Raw genomic sequence first — 14,616 nt, 5'->3', positions numbered from 1 at the left:
TAGAACTGTGCGGTATGTGTATATCAAACTGCGTTGTACAGGTGTTTGTGTTGAAAAGCTATTTGTAAAGCGCTGTGTTTCAAATGTATCCACAGTGTGCCCTACTGGAGGAGAACAGAAATGTGCATGCACTGTTGTAACTGCTTAAATGTATATATTTTAGTAGTGGAAACTGGAATATAGGAGGTTAACCTCAGTCCAACAAACTTTAGAAAAAGAAATTAAATTACTTTATAGGCTACGCCATAAAGATATTTCAGTCCAGCTAGAGACACACAAAGTCTGTACTAGGAAGCTTTCTGTATTGTCTTTAGGGTGAACTAATTGCTACTTTGGAAGCGTGAAGTAATATAATTGTTTTATGACTTCCAGCATCTACCAAAGATGTGAGCAAAAGCCTTTTATTATTTATTTTAAGTATTCTGAAAATAAAATAAATGCATTCCTTGCTTGAAAATAAGGAATGTGTAACACATCTAGCACGGCTGTCTCTATCAGAATGCAGCCAGGTAGCTGCCTTTAGGGATCGCCATGAATTAAAACATTACTTTTCATAGGGTACAGCTGTAACGGCTGTGCTTTTCAGCTGTACCACTCTATGACGAAATGCTGCTGCAGCCTTTTGGTTTTGGCGATGTAGTTTGCAGGGATATGACTCGGGAGCTACACGCCGGAACCCGTATTTGACAATATCCCTGCAGGTGTCCTGATAGGGAATGATTTTGATAATGCAGAATCTTGTGTGCATGCAGTTACACGCAGTCAGGCTTGGAGACAAGCATGTGGATCTGGTAGCCTTGGGGGGATCCAGACAGACCGCACACTGAAGCCAGGACTGGTGAGGTGGTTACTTCAGAGAGGGAGCTACCCTGTAGCAGTGAGACTGAAGGTGAGCCACAGCTGCTGGTGCGTACTGATGTTCCCTTGGACAGATGTGAGTAGTACTACCCAAGCTGACAGTGAGGCACTGCTGTCAGAGGATACCAGACATCCTGTGGAATGGGAGCTGGGAAGGGTTACAAAGAGAGAGTTGAGATAGGTTCAGCACTCAGACCCTACATTACAAGGCTTGAGGGAGGTAGCCAGGGAGGAACCTGATTCTCAAGGAAAGGGGGAATTTGTATACTGTGACAAAGGGCTACTGTATAGAGAGTGGACCCCTGAGGGAGGGCTAGAAGGTGAGAGAATACAGCAGTTGGTATTGCCCAGAGCCTGCCATCTGGCACTTTTAACCATAGCCCATGACATTCCCATTGCAGGTCATATGGGCATAAAGCATACCAAGAGAAGTATTATACAGATGAGATTTCCAGGGATGTAACAGGGTACTGCAGGATCTGTGAGCAGTGCCAAAAAGTAGGCAAGGCAGGAGACAAGGGGAAAGCTCCTTTGGTGCCTTTGCCTATGATTGAAGAGCCATTTCAGAGGGTAGCTATGGATATTGTGGGGCCTCTTGAGTACCCCCAAGTTCCACAGGGAAGAACTATATCCTAGTGGTAGTAGATTATGCTGCCAAATATCCTGAGGTGGTGGCTCTGTCCTCCATTGAGGCAGAAAAGGTAGCAAATACTTTGTTAGAGATTTTCAATAGAGTATGTTTCCCAAAAGAAATACTGACTGACAGAGGTGCCAATTTCATGTCAGACCTGCTGGCTTGTCTGTGTAAGCATTGTGGGGTGAAGCACCTAAAGACCACACTGTACCATCCCTAGACTAATGGTTTGGTAGAGCGGTTAAATTCTACACTAAAGACCATGCTACAGGCATTTACAGACCGGTTTAAGAGGGAGTGAGACAAATATTTGCCCCATCTGCTGTTTGCTTACAGAGAGGTGCCCCAGGAATACACAGGCTTTTCACCTTTTGAGTTGTTTTATGGGCATAGAGAGAGGGGCCTGTAGATTTGATTCACGGTGTGTGGGAGGGTGAGTGTGAATCCCACAAGAAGTATGTTGTGGGATATGTCCAAAACCACAGGACAAGGCTCAGGAAACTCATCCAGGAGAACCTGGCAGAAACCCAACAGCAGAAAAAGGTCTAGTATGACAAGAATGCTTGAGCTAGAGAGTATTCTGCAGAGCAGCAGGTTATGGTTCTCATTCCTGTCAGACACAACAAGCTGTAGGCAGCTTGGTAGAGACCCTTCAAAGTGGTAAGTAAGGTCAGTACTGTTAACTACATGGTAGAACTGCTAATCAGGAGGCAGGGGCACAAATTGTACCATGTTAACAGCATGAAACCTTACCATGATAGGGAGGCCCTGGTGCTAAGTATTTGCAGTTGGAGGCAGGAGGAGTCTGAACGGGTCTATGGCTACAGGGAGCCAGCCAGCAAAATCCTAAGTTACTATGGTGGAGCCTAGTATTGCAGGCATATGATGTGACAGTGCAACACTGTAATAGCATTAGCAATGCAAAGGCATCTGGGATCTCAAGCCAGGGTATATGGTAATGTATTCCCAGATAGGCTTATCCCTCTTAAGCAACATTTCTCAAGTGTCACTTGAAAAACTAGCTTGAGATTTCAAAGGGGGGGAAGAAGTGTGACAAAAGAAGGTACTGCCAGCACAGCTAGCTGGAATTTTGTAAATAATTATATGTCACTTGAGAATACCAGACTAATTTATGTAAGATGCTTGTGTTACAACTGTATTAGAACTGTACATCATGTCCATATCAAACTGCTTTGTGCAGATGTTTGTGCTGAAAAGGTATTTGTAAAGTGCTGTGATTAAAATGTATCCACAGCATGCCCTATTGGAAAAGTACAGAAATGTACATGCACTGTTGTAACTGTTCACATGTATATATTTTAACAGTGGAAACTGGAATACAGGAGGTTAACCTCAGTCCAGCAAACTTTAGAAAAGTATCTAAATTAAATTACTTTATAGGCTACACCATAAAGATGTTTCAGTGGAGCTAGACAGACAAAGTCTGTACTAGGAAGTTTTCTGTATTGTCTTTAGGGTGAACTAATTGCTACTTTGGAAGCATGAATCAATGTAATTGTTTTATGACTTCCAACATCTGCCAAAGATCTGAGCAAAAGCCCTTGTATGAGTATATTTACAGGTAAATGCTAAATACTACCAGCTTCAGCAATGGGGGTTTGCATGAGAACTAGAAGTCAAATGACCAAAAATGATGTCATTCTGCAATCCCAGCAGTAATGTTTTAGATATCATTTTGAGAAGTCTCTTAGTGAGAGAGAGCATTCTGAATTCTGTCATGGACCTGTCAACAGCAACAACAAGAACCATTCACCACATCTGCCTTGCTTTAATGAAGTAAGTTTCTAGGGAACAGTGTAATTCTCTTAGATTGAGTCAGGAATATAGCTAAGCTTAGTCTGAATTTTATTTTGCTTTATTTGTGTGAGCCTGTACTGCAGTGTTATTTTAAATATTTCCAGTGGTTTTGAACTCTGATGTCACTGTAAATATTTATATGTTTAGTATTGTCTTGTTCTTTTCTTATTTATTATTACATGTATTTAAACCTTTTATTGTGGCTGATCTGTGTAGAGATATTTAAATTTTGAGAGTACTTGCATATTTATTTGGTGACAATGCGTGGGCCACTCCTAATAGCCTTGCTCTTGGTCAGACTACCATTTGTGTTAATATCACACAGTAAGATTAAGGACCTTAGGGTTGCTGGCAGGAATGACTGGTGGCAGTGAAAACTACCTTATAGTCTGGGCAGAAGGGGGGCATAGCTAGCAAATGTGTGCCAGCCTTTCCCAGGTGTGTGTGTGTGTGTGTGTGTGTGTGTGTGTGTGTAAATCAAACCTCAAAGAGTGTGTGTGTGTCAGCTACCTGGGCAGGGGCATGAAGCACTGGTTTAAACAGAGAGGGTGCTGGAGGTCTTGGTTTGGTCACTCAGCTGAGATCTCAACTCTGTAGCTGTGCCAGTGGGGAGTCTTACTGGGGATCTGGAGAAAGTGAGAGAAACCAGCCCTGGAATGACTGTGATCTCTGTGTGCTCTTAAAGGAAATTGCACTTGAGGCAGAGAGGTACATCTGGAAATGCTGTCTGTGTACCTGTTAATCTCCCAGTGAATGTCCCCCACTGTTGCCAGTGGTGAGGATTGAGGCTCCTTGATTACTGGTTGGCAGTGGTGGGACGTCACAGACAGAATAAGAGAATGTGAATTAGTATACATTTTATGAAGTAAAAGGAGTCTGTAACTCTGATTACTGTCATTTATTTAGTAAGTATAATTCACCATCTTTTCTCCAAAAGTCACCAGTTTTAAGATGGGTGCAGCTAAAATTTGAGTCAAAATCATGTACGTTCCTGAAAAACAAGGGCAGTTGACAGGTATGCCCCTAGGTATCATTTAAGAATGTCATTTGAGATGGACAGTACTTTCAACTGTAGTCACTTAACCACAGAAATTCTATTTTAGAGTTGCATTCCTATCTAACATATCTGTACTGTAAACACTAGTTTAGACAGTTTTAGATAGGCTGTGCACTTTGAGTCCTTAGTTTCTGAGAGATGCACACTAAAAAAGTACTCATTTGATTATACTAGGAGATATATCACAGTAAAATGGGGCCCTTGATAGGGTACTGGACCCCCCAGTCATTTCACTGTCCCATTACTTGCCAGCCTGTACCCAATTACCATAAAGACTTTAAACTTGTCAGTGTGCATAATATTTTCTTCTTTATTTTTACAATGATTTGGATTTATTTTAATTTTATTTCAAATTTTATTGTACAAAAACTGATGGTCATTTGGTAAACAAAATAGTCTCACACTGAAAATAACTTAGCATGAGTAGAAGTAAACTTATTTTCCCTTGAAATTCACATTAAGTGAAAATGCACTGAAACTCACATTCATTCTGAATGCATCTGGTCAGTGACAGATTGAGTACCTTGACTCACTGGATGTTTTAAACCATAGGCCATCTGCTCATTTTTAGGACAATTTAGGACAATGCATACATTTTAAATTATATGCACTGCACTGCAGTGGTTAACGTTGTCGCTTCACAGCAAGAGGTTCTCTGGTTCAGTTCTTCACTGGGGTGCCTTCTATGTGGAGTCTGCATGTCCTCCCTGCATTTGCGTGGATTTCCTCTGGGTACTCCGGTTTCTTCCCACATTCCAAAGACATGCATGTGGAGTGTCTCTCCCTGGGCCTCCGCTGAAAATAGGCTCTGTCCTAGTCAGATTTTCTCAGTCAACAAGTGTTAAATAAATAAATAAATTTCTTGTTTAATACAGTAACATGTGTTAGAGTGTGTTTTAAATTTGTATTTTTGAACTTTTTTCCAGTAAGCAGTGAAACAAAATGTAAGAACCAGTAATGATAAAAGTACCCATTTCAGAACTTTTCATCTATAAAAGACCACTCAAACTGCTGTCATTATAATCCACCAGTATCTGTATTTGGCAAGTTGTTGTGTCTTTCGGCTTTTCCCGGTTAGGGGCCGCCACAGCAGAACTCCAGTCCGCTAATGATTGGCAGTAGATTTTTACGTGCCGAGTTGCCAGCCCTGATGCACAACCTTCAATGAAGGTACGCCCATTCATGCATGTCTCCACACAGAAGACACTCTAGCTGAGAATCGAACAGGACAACGTCTTACTGTGAGGCGACAACGCTACCGCAGCACCACCACCGCAGTATCTGTATTTGGCAAATATGGCCACTTTATTGACTGTTTACACATTGCATTTTTGATTGTGATAAAAATGGCCACAGTGAAGTATTTCAGTGTGCCTTATACAAATGCACACTAGTCCTGCAAGTATAGACTAATGTTTTAACTTTATCAGTTTGGCAAGGTCAGTCATTTTTATCCATAGGCATCCCCAAACCCAACAATTACAACTACATTGTCTGTGTCAAAGTTATAGTAATAATGACCAGAGCCACATAAATTTGTTTCACACTGTTGCATTTTAACATTTCACCTTAAATGAAGACAAGACACTTCTTCCTGTCTTTCAGTGGTATTTATTACACACGTGTGGGAGCCTCATTGAAAGTACCAGGGAGACTCCCCGAACAAAGGAATGCATAAGCTTATGTACTGGTGATACTGCTGACAGTACAAAAATATAACCTAGACCAATTAAATTAGTACAAAAGACAATTAACCAATCAGTGATTTACCCGTAGGCTTAAAGCAGTTCACATTACTACATCTCTAGGCATAGAAAGAAAATTGGATACACTTCCATACAAGGCACATTTCCTGCATTCAAGCAGGCTCCTGTTTTTCAGTACTTTTTCACTATTCACAGTTTACTCAGAGTTCGCAGTACAAAGTTCATCTCAATGCATACAGATTGTCACATACTCCATTTCCTTAAGCACATACTGACATTCATATTCTACAATCCCCCATTTGATACTGTGTAAGCATCACCATTTAGTCGATCATACATTTGCCCTAAGTCTAATATAACCATCTGGCTGGTTCCTTCAACATTCTGACACATTTTTATTTCATTACCCATATTCATAACTGCAGGCTTATAAAACTTTGGCATCTTTTTAGTGGTCTTAAAAGACATTCATTTCAAAATCAATGCTTTAATTAAAAACACAACAAGAAAAGCAATAAGAGCTAATACTGCGATTAATAAAATTAACTTCAATAGTCCACCTTCCCAACCTGAGAACAGGTTGGTTAACCATGCCTATGTTTAGTTATCGGCCTCCTTGGCCTTAGAGAGTTCGGAGACTCTCTGAATGAGTTCGAGATGACTTTAAATTTCGTGTTGATTGTCAGGAATAAATGTACAACACTCCTCCTGGATTAAAGCTCAAGTACCACCTTTTGCCGCTAGGGTGAAATCGAGAGCCATATGGTTTTGAAGGACTACAGCTCTCTTGGCAGTCAGTTCATCAGTCACTAGTTCTAAAGTAGAAAATGTGGCATTGCTTAACACTTCAAGCAATTTAGGTAGTTTTCTCAGTTCCCAAATTGATTTTACTGCTCTGTATGCTGGAATTATACCAGCCCACGATATGACGTCATCACCCAAGTCCATATGAGATAGTCCTTTGGTGCCAGCATGAGCTAAGTCATGATGATAAATCCATGAAGTGTCAATTTGGCCTACCGGATTGGCAGGCTTTTTGACCTCTTGAACATTCTGAAATTTTCATTGAGATAAAGCAGATGTATGTCGGATGGCTGGGACTAAATAACCTAGGAAACAGGTACCAGACCAGTTTCGTGGTAACCATTTATAGGCTCTTCTACCACACAAAAAGTAGCAATTTTCCACCTTAGTGGTGATATTATTATTTATATAACCTTGTTCAGAATTAAATACCTTCTTATCGATCAATCCCAGCTGTTGGTATAGAACAAAATTATTTCTTACCTCTTTGTATGTTTTATGCACCAGTTCACAAAATGAATCCTAGGTTATGTTACAGTAGGAGGAGTTATTGTTACACCTGTAGGGAACTGTCACATTACAAAAACTCCATCCTACCTTGACTCTACCAAATATCTGAAAACACACAGTTCCATTTCGACAGTTAAACAGATGTAATGCAATCCTGTCTTTTGAAGTGACATTTAAAGTGTCCTAGATCAGATTTATCCAGGTTTCATTAGCCCCTAAAGGGACTGTGCTTACCATTAATCCTCCATGAACAGTAGGTAAAACTGTGCAGATCCAACAGTCAGAGACATTGAGGGATGATGCATAGGCAAATTTAATAGCTTGGTAGGTGTTGAAAGGTGGGTGCCAAACAGCTCACTTGGTGTGATGTGTCGATGGAGCAGGAAATAAAAATGGCCACATTAAAAACAGCAGTACAACAAGAATGATCACCAAAATGGTTGTCCAGTATTTTTGTGGAAATGGTTGTTGAGTCTGCGTAGCATCAGGAGTTTTCCAAAAGGATAAATGTTAGGCATTGTCAGCTACAGGAACATTTCTGCTTCGAGTACGAGTAGCAATGGGTGGAGAATCTGGAGTTGAAAAGGGTAAACGCTGTTGATCTTCAGACGGCACAACATTTTTGACGTGTGAAATGTGGATCCAAGTTGGGGATCCTTACAATTGCACAGCAGATGACGTCAGAAGAACCAGGAAAGGCCCCTTCTAGTGCAGCTGGAGCACTGTTTTTCTAGAGAAAGACTTAACGTAAACCGAATCGTCAGATTGTAGTGCGGATGACGGAAAAGGATCTGGAAGATGTTGAGCAGCTGCTACTTGTCGGTGGTGAAACTGTAGGAAAGAAACAAGAGATTTGCAGTACAAGAGAATATCATTATCAAATGCATCATATTCAGAGAAGGGTGGCGGTGGTGTTATGGGCATACGCAGAGGGTGACCCATGAGAATTTCATGTGGAGAAAGACCCTTAGTAGGATGCGGTTGTGCTCGCATAGAAAGTAAGGCTAGTGGTAAGGCTTGCACCCAAGTTAAGCCTGTTTCTGAAGTTTTCAAGGTCTGATTCATGAGTTCAGTAATACCTGATGCCTGCGGTCTATACAGACAATGAAATTTCAAAATAATGCCTAGCATTGTACACAATGATTCAACTAACTTAGCAGTAAAATGCGTTCTACGGTCAGAGTATATTTGGCAAGGAACACCAAAATGAGGTATCAATTCATAACACAATTTTTTTGCAACTGATATAGTATCATTTTTAACACATGGGTAGGCTTCTAACCACCCCGAAAAAATATCAACAATAGTCCAAACATATTTAAAATGAGTACAAGGTGGGAGTTCAATAAAGTCCCACTGTAAAGCACAAAATGGTCCCAGTAGTTTTGGCCAGAGTGCCTTTTGAAATGTTATGCTGTAAACAAATGGAGCATGTGCTCAAACAATTTTGCACAGAAGCAGAAAGTCCTGGGGTGAACCAATCCTTCTGGATTTGTTTGATTAATGCTTGTACCCCTACATGAGCTGGCAAATTATATGCTTTTATAAGAGAATTTAACATAGATGTAGGGCAAATTAATCTGCCATCAGGATGCTGCCAAATTGAATCAGAGGGTTGGAAACAGTTCTTGGCCAGCCATGTTTTTCTTTCTGATTCCAGTGCTTCAGTTTGTAAAGCTTTCAAAACAATAGTGTCAAAAGTAACCATTTGTAAGATGGGCTGCAGAAATTGACCCTGAACAATATGTGAAAGAGCAGCCGCCTTGACAGCCCAGTCAGCCAAATTATATCCCTTGGCTACTAGGGAGTCGTTAGACTGAGAGCTGCACACTTGACAACAGCAATCTTGGAAGGTAATAATAAATCCTGTAAGAGGTGATCAATATACAGGTAATGTTTAATTTGTGCCCCAGAGGATGTCAAAAACCCCCTTTCCTTCCATAAGGTACCAAAATCATGAACAACACCATGGGCGTAACGTGAATCAGTATAAATAGCAACAGATCTGTCTTTGGCCATTTTACATGCATGCGAAATTCCCACTAATTCCACGGCTTGTGCAGAAGTGCCAGGTGGTAATTGTCCAGTTTGTAAAACTACAGATGGCGAGCAGACTGACCATGCAGCCTGGAGTTCGCCAAGATTATTTCGTAAACAGGACCCATCTACAAAAAGAATTAAATCAGGATTAAGCAAAGGAACAGCTTGCAAATCCAACCTAGGAGAAAGAACAGTGTTAACTACAAGCACACAGTCATGTCATTTGCCCTCGTCACTGGTTGGAATCAATGAAGCAGGGTTTAGTGGTGGGCAATGTGTAATTTGAACAGCGGGATTAGTTAATAAACGTAACTCCTATTTAGTGAGGCGAGCATTAGAAAGATACTGTGTTTTTGTTTTTAAAAGTAATTCTTGCACCTCATGAGGTACTGCTAGTATAGTATCATGCCCTAATATCAATGGTGCTGCCATATCGAACAAAACAGCAGCGGCTGCCACCGCTCGTAAACAGGGTGGATAGCCAGAAGCAACCGGGTCTAACTGAGTGCTGTAATATGCTATACGTTGATACCAGCAGGCCCAGGGCAGTTTTATTTCTTTCACAACAGAAGAAAACAAAGGGTTTAGAATAATCTGGGAGCCCCACAGCAGGTGGGTTTACTACTGGCGGTTTAATATCCTGAAAGGCGTTTTCATGTTCAGGGGACTAAGGCAGAGGGTCTGTGACCTCCTTTTTTAAAAGCTGTAAGAGAGGGGCCGACATTTCTGAAAAATTGGGCACCCACTGTCTAAAATAACCTGCTAGGCCGAGGAATCCCCTGAGTTGTCTTTGAGTTACAGGGTGAGGGGCAGTCTGAATGGAGGTAATTCTGCTTGGAAGTATTTGACATGAACCCATAGAAATGATGTGTCCCAGGTATTGTACCTTTTCTTGACAGAACTGCAGTTTAGATTTATTTACCTTAAAACCTTGTTCTGCTAAAAGCTTTAAAACTAAAAGCGAGTCCTCTATACAAGACTTGGCGTCTTGTGAAGCTATAAAAATATCGTCTACATATTGGACCAATATTGAGCGTGGTGGTAACTGTACATCCTGCAGTCTGTACATCTCTCTAGAGAATAGGGTTGGAGATTCTACATATCCTTTGGGTAGTCGGGTCCAGGTATACTGTTGGCCTTTATAAGTGAATGCAAACAAATACTGACTATCTGAATGTACTGGGATAGAGAAAAAAGCTGATGAGATATCTGTAACTGTAAAACAACGTGCTGTAGGTGGAATGCAGCTTAAAATCGTAGCTGGGTTTGGTGCGATTGAAAAAACAGGCAAGACAGCTTTATTGACTTCTCGCAAGTCTTGCACAAATCTGTAAGCTTGTTTACCAGGTTTCCTTACCAGTAGAATTGGAGTATTACATGGACTTGTAGTAGGTACTATAATTCCTTGTTGTATCAAGGCAGAAATGACTGGGGCAATACCAGATGTAGCCTCTACCGTCAAAGAGTACTGTGGCACCTGAGGTAACTTCGCTCCGGGTTTTAAGGTTATTTTTACAGGAGTGGCTGAAATCAGAAACCCAGCATCATTATCATGAGTGGTCCATAGATGAGAGGGTAATGAATTTAGATGCTTATTCTTATCGAGGTCAGACTACACATTGTTTGCAGAGTGACATTTTCATCTAAAGTAGGCAAAATACTATCTTGTTTATCTGAAAGTACTTGTAAATATACTCCTTCAGCTGTGTAGAAGATGATTGCTCCCATCTTACAGAGAAAATCTCTTTCCAATAAATTTAATGGTGCTGAGGGCCCTACTAAAAATGCATGATTGTCTTGTAAAGTTAATGGGACGGTTTCAGAATATTCAATAGGAATGCCAGAGACACCTACCCCTTTAGTTATGTTGTTGGAGAGGGGGACATTTATTGCTGCTTCGCCAGCTAACCTAGATTTGGTTGCTCCAGTGTCAATCAGAAATGGATACGGTTTATTTTTGACAAGTAACATAACATGTGGTCCATCTTGATCCACAGGGATGAAAGGGCACAACTGCTGTTGTCTTTGTTCAGGGAACCTTCATTGTGATGGCTGCCGATTGGATGGAGTCCAATTAGAATTCTGCTCAGCCAGATATGGACATTCATTTCTGCAATGGTCTACTTGGCCACAATTGAAACAGTCCATCTGATTATTATAGTTTTGGGGTGGGGCCGATTGATTTTCCTGCCAGTTTTGTCTATTTTGGTTAACAGCCCCTTGGCATCCACCTCTCCCTCTTCGCCGTCCACACTGCCAGAAGGCAGTACACAACTGAATTTGCACCTTAACCAATTTTTCCTGTAAATCCTTTTTCTCCTGTGATAAGTGGTCAGAGAGGTATTGCACTTGTGTGACTAATTCATGCAATCCAAGACTAGGCCAGTTTAAACATACTTCCTTTAGCTTATCCCGTACTTGTGGGCAAAACCCATCTACGAAAGCAGCCGACAATCCGGTCTGTGCCGGCCCTTCGGTGGGTTCTGGGTAACGAGTAAGCCTCAAAGGCTTCAGTGAGATGATTTAAATACTCATCCGCAGGTTCGTCTTCTTTTTGAAGAATTGACTTAATTTTGGACCAGTTGGGTGTGGGTGGAACTATCACTGTAATAACGCCTACTATTTGCTGTCTGACTGCTTCAAACCCATTATCTTCTTGTGCATCATGTTTTGGAATCTGAGTAGGGACATTAGCATGGTCTCAAATCCGTTTCATCAGATCATACTGAAGAACTGCCCTGACTTCCTCTATTGTAGGATTTTGTAAGCAGCCCGCCAGCACACACTGGAACTTAGCTGTATTAGTACAAATAGGCGGTAACGATTTGGTAATGGCTTGAAAATCAACTGCCGACCACGCCCTAGGTACTATGACAGTCGGTGGTTCCTGTGCACTTCTAGCATGGGCTGGGTTAGGTACCTCCCTCGAATGTAACAATCTGTCATCATCTGACGACTCCGATCCGGAGTCTGGATTAAATTTATCTGGCCCAAAATACCCATCCCCACTGTCAGTTATAGCGGGGAACTGACCAAAATGCCTTAGTCGGTGTAAATGTCGCTTCCCTTTTCCCTTATAATAAGATTTATCTCTCAAATACATTACAGCTTTTGCTTCTTTGAGTCTTACTACAAGTTTTTGGTCCCTTTTTTCTATCGCTTGTTTCTGGCTCAGATTCACTAGAGTGACTGTCTGCAGCTTGTTCTCTTTCTCTAGGGGTGGAATCTTTAGTGGTGGAATCTGGCTGCTGCATTTCTGCTCCTTGTTGAGTGAGGGGGGCTGATACTGCGGTGGTGCAGTCGGTGGGGGAGCCAGGCATTATCGTCTTCTGACGATTCAGTTATTTGCATTTTAGCTAATTCCTTTACAGGATAAAGCCCCTTAAAGGGCGGGTCCTTCAAGCATTTACTGGTTACTACATCTAAATTACTAGCAGTTTGTTGTTGCTCTTTTAATTTCTGCTGATCATCTTTTAGACTACTAATAACCAAATTCTTTTCTCTTTCTTTCGCCTGTGTCATCCAATCATTAAATGCTGTCCAGCACAACCCTGGTATTCTTCTCCCTTTTTTCTTTATCTTCCCTTGGAGATTAAGCAAAATATTTTTATTAAAACTACCATTTTCTGGAAAGGCGAGTTTACCATCACCCTCGGTGAGGGCGACCTACTGACTTATAAACATACAACTGTCCCGGGACACACGAAATTACATATAAACAGCTGGTGTACCTCTTTCTGGCTCTTTTATGGTTCCCACACTCGCTCACATTTTCACACAATAAGCTATACTGTATTTTACAAATGTAGCTGTGACGTTTTGTAAACGTTGTTTTCCCCACTGTCGTATCTCCTTTCACTCTTTCTCACCAGTTTTTCGTTTTAACCCACTCTCATACTGCACAATCAATGGCAGAAAAAAAAATGCATGCCACTTACCTCAAAACAACTGAATGAGAGGAATTATATTTCTATAAAATTATCGATACCAAATTTTAAAGCAGGCAAGTAGAGAAAATGAAAGAAACACTGCCAGAACATTCTGTCACGGGCCTTTTTACTTAGCAGTATTTCGTTCAATCCCCAGCTGCCGCAGCTGTTGTCAATTCAGATCCGAGTAAACGGCACCAATTGTTGTATTTTAACATTTCACCTAAATGAAGACAAGACACTTCTTCCTCTGTTTCAGTGGTATTTATTACACACGTGTGGGAGCCTCATGGAAAGTACCAGGGAGACTCTGCGAACAAAGGAATGCATAAGCTTATATACTGGTGATACTGCTGACCGTACAAAAATATAAACTAGACCAATTAAATTAGTACAAAAGGCAATTAACCAATCAGTGGTTTACCCATAGGCTTAAAGCAGTTCACATTACAACATCTCTAGGCAGAGAAAGAAAATCGGATACACTTCCATATAAGGCACATTTTCTGCTTTCAAGCAGGCTCCTGTTTTTCAGTACTTTTTCACTATTCACAGTTTATTCAGTTCGCAGTACAAAGTTCATCTCAATGCATACAGATTGTCACATACTCAATTTCCATAAGCACATACTTTGGCCATTCATATTCTACCACACAAGTACGCAGTAGCCAAAGTATTCCAACTTCATTCACACACACTTGGACACTAGTCCTGCAATACCAGATTAAAGATTGTTTAAAATGACCCAATGATAAGGCCATAAGGTACTTTCATCCACAAAGAGCCCCCACCCTCACAATCAGCTGTAGCCACTTTGTTGACTGTGTACACCCCTTATTGTTATGAAGAATTAAAAGACACGTACTGTATTGGCAACTTTGGATGAACTACATAAAATTGTGTAAACATCACTTGCATCATACCCCAAGATGCAGCCATGTGTAGTACAGTTTAAATAGTAAATTATTTACAAGAGCATGAAAATATTAACCACCTGATAACATATGCAAAGTCAATGTGCACAATCTCTGCAGAAGTAAGAGACATCTGAATAATTTCACATTAAGGAGAACTATTACTAATGCAGAGGTTGTTGCTGCCAAACAACCTTGCATTGCAGTGCTTCATCTACAGATGCAGTCCCTGCTACCCTTAAAAAATAAATTGCCTATATTGCATTAAAATGTGATGCTGCTGATAGTGTCATAACATTTCTTGAACTAGTTGAGCTATGCAATAGGGAATGGCTGGCAAACATCA

The 14,616-nt window shown here is 40.9% G+C and overlaps 1 protein-coding gene across 1 annotated transcript in view; it reads left to right on the top strand.

Moving 5' to 3' along the window:
• The window catches only part of ARSK (arylsulfatase family member K), a 1,632,787-nt gene that overhangs the window by 743 nt on the left and 1,617,428 nt on the right, over positions 1-14,616 (top strand). The gene's annotated exons all lie outside the window — the stretch shown is intronic.

This window comes from Protopterus annectens, chromosome 2.part2 (genome assembly GCF_019279795.1).
Source record: "Protopterus annectens isolate FY-2018-M chromosome 2.part2, PAN1.0, whole genome shotgun sequence".
Classification (NCBI taxonomy): Eukaryota; Metazoa; Chordata; order Ceratodontiformes; family Protopteridae; genus Protopterus; species Protopterus annectens.
This window is presented reverse-complemented; position numbering and strand designations above follow the sequence as displayed.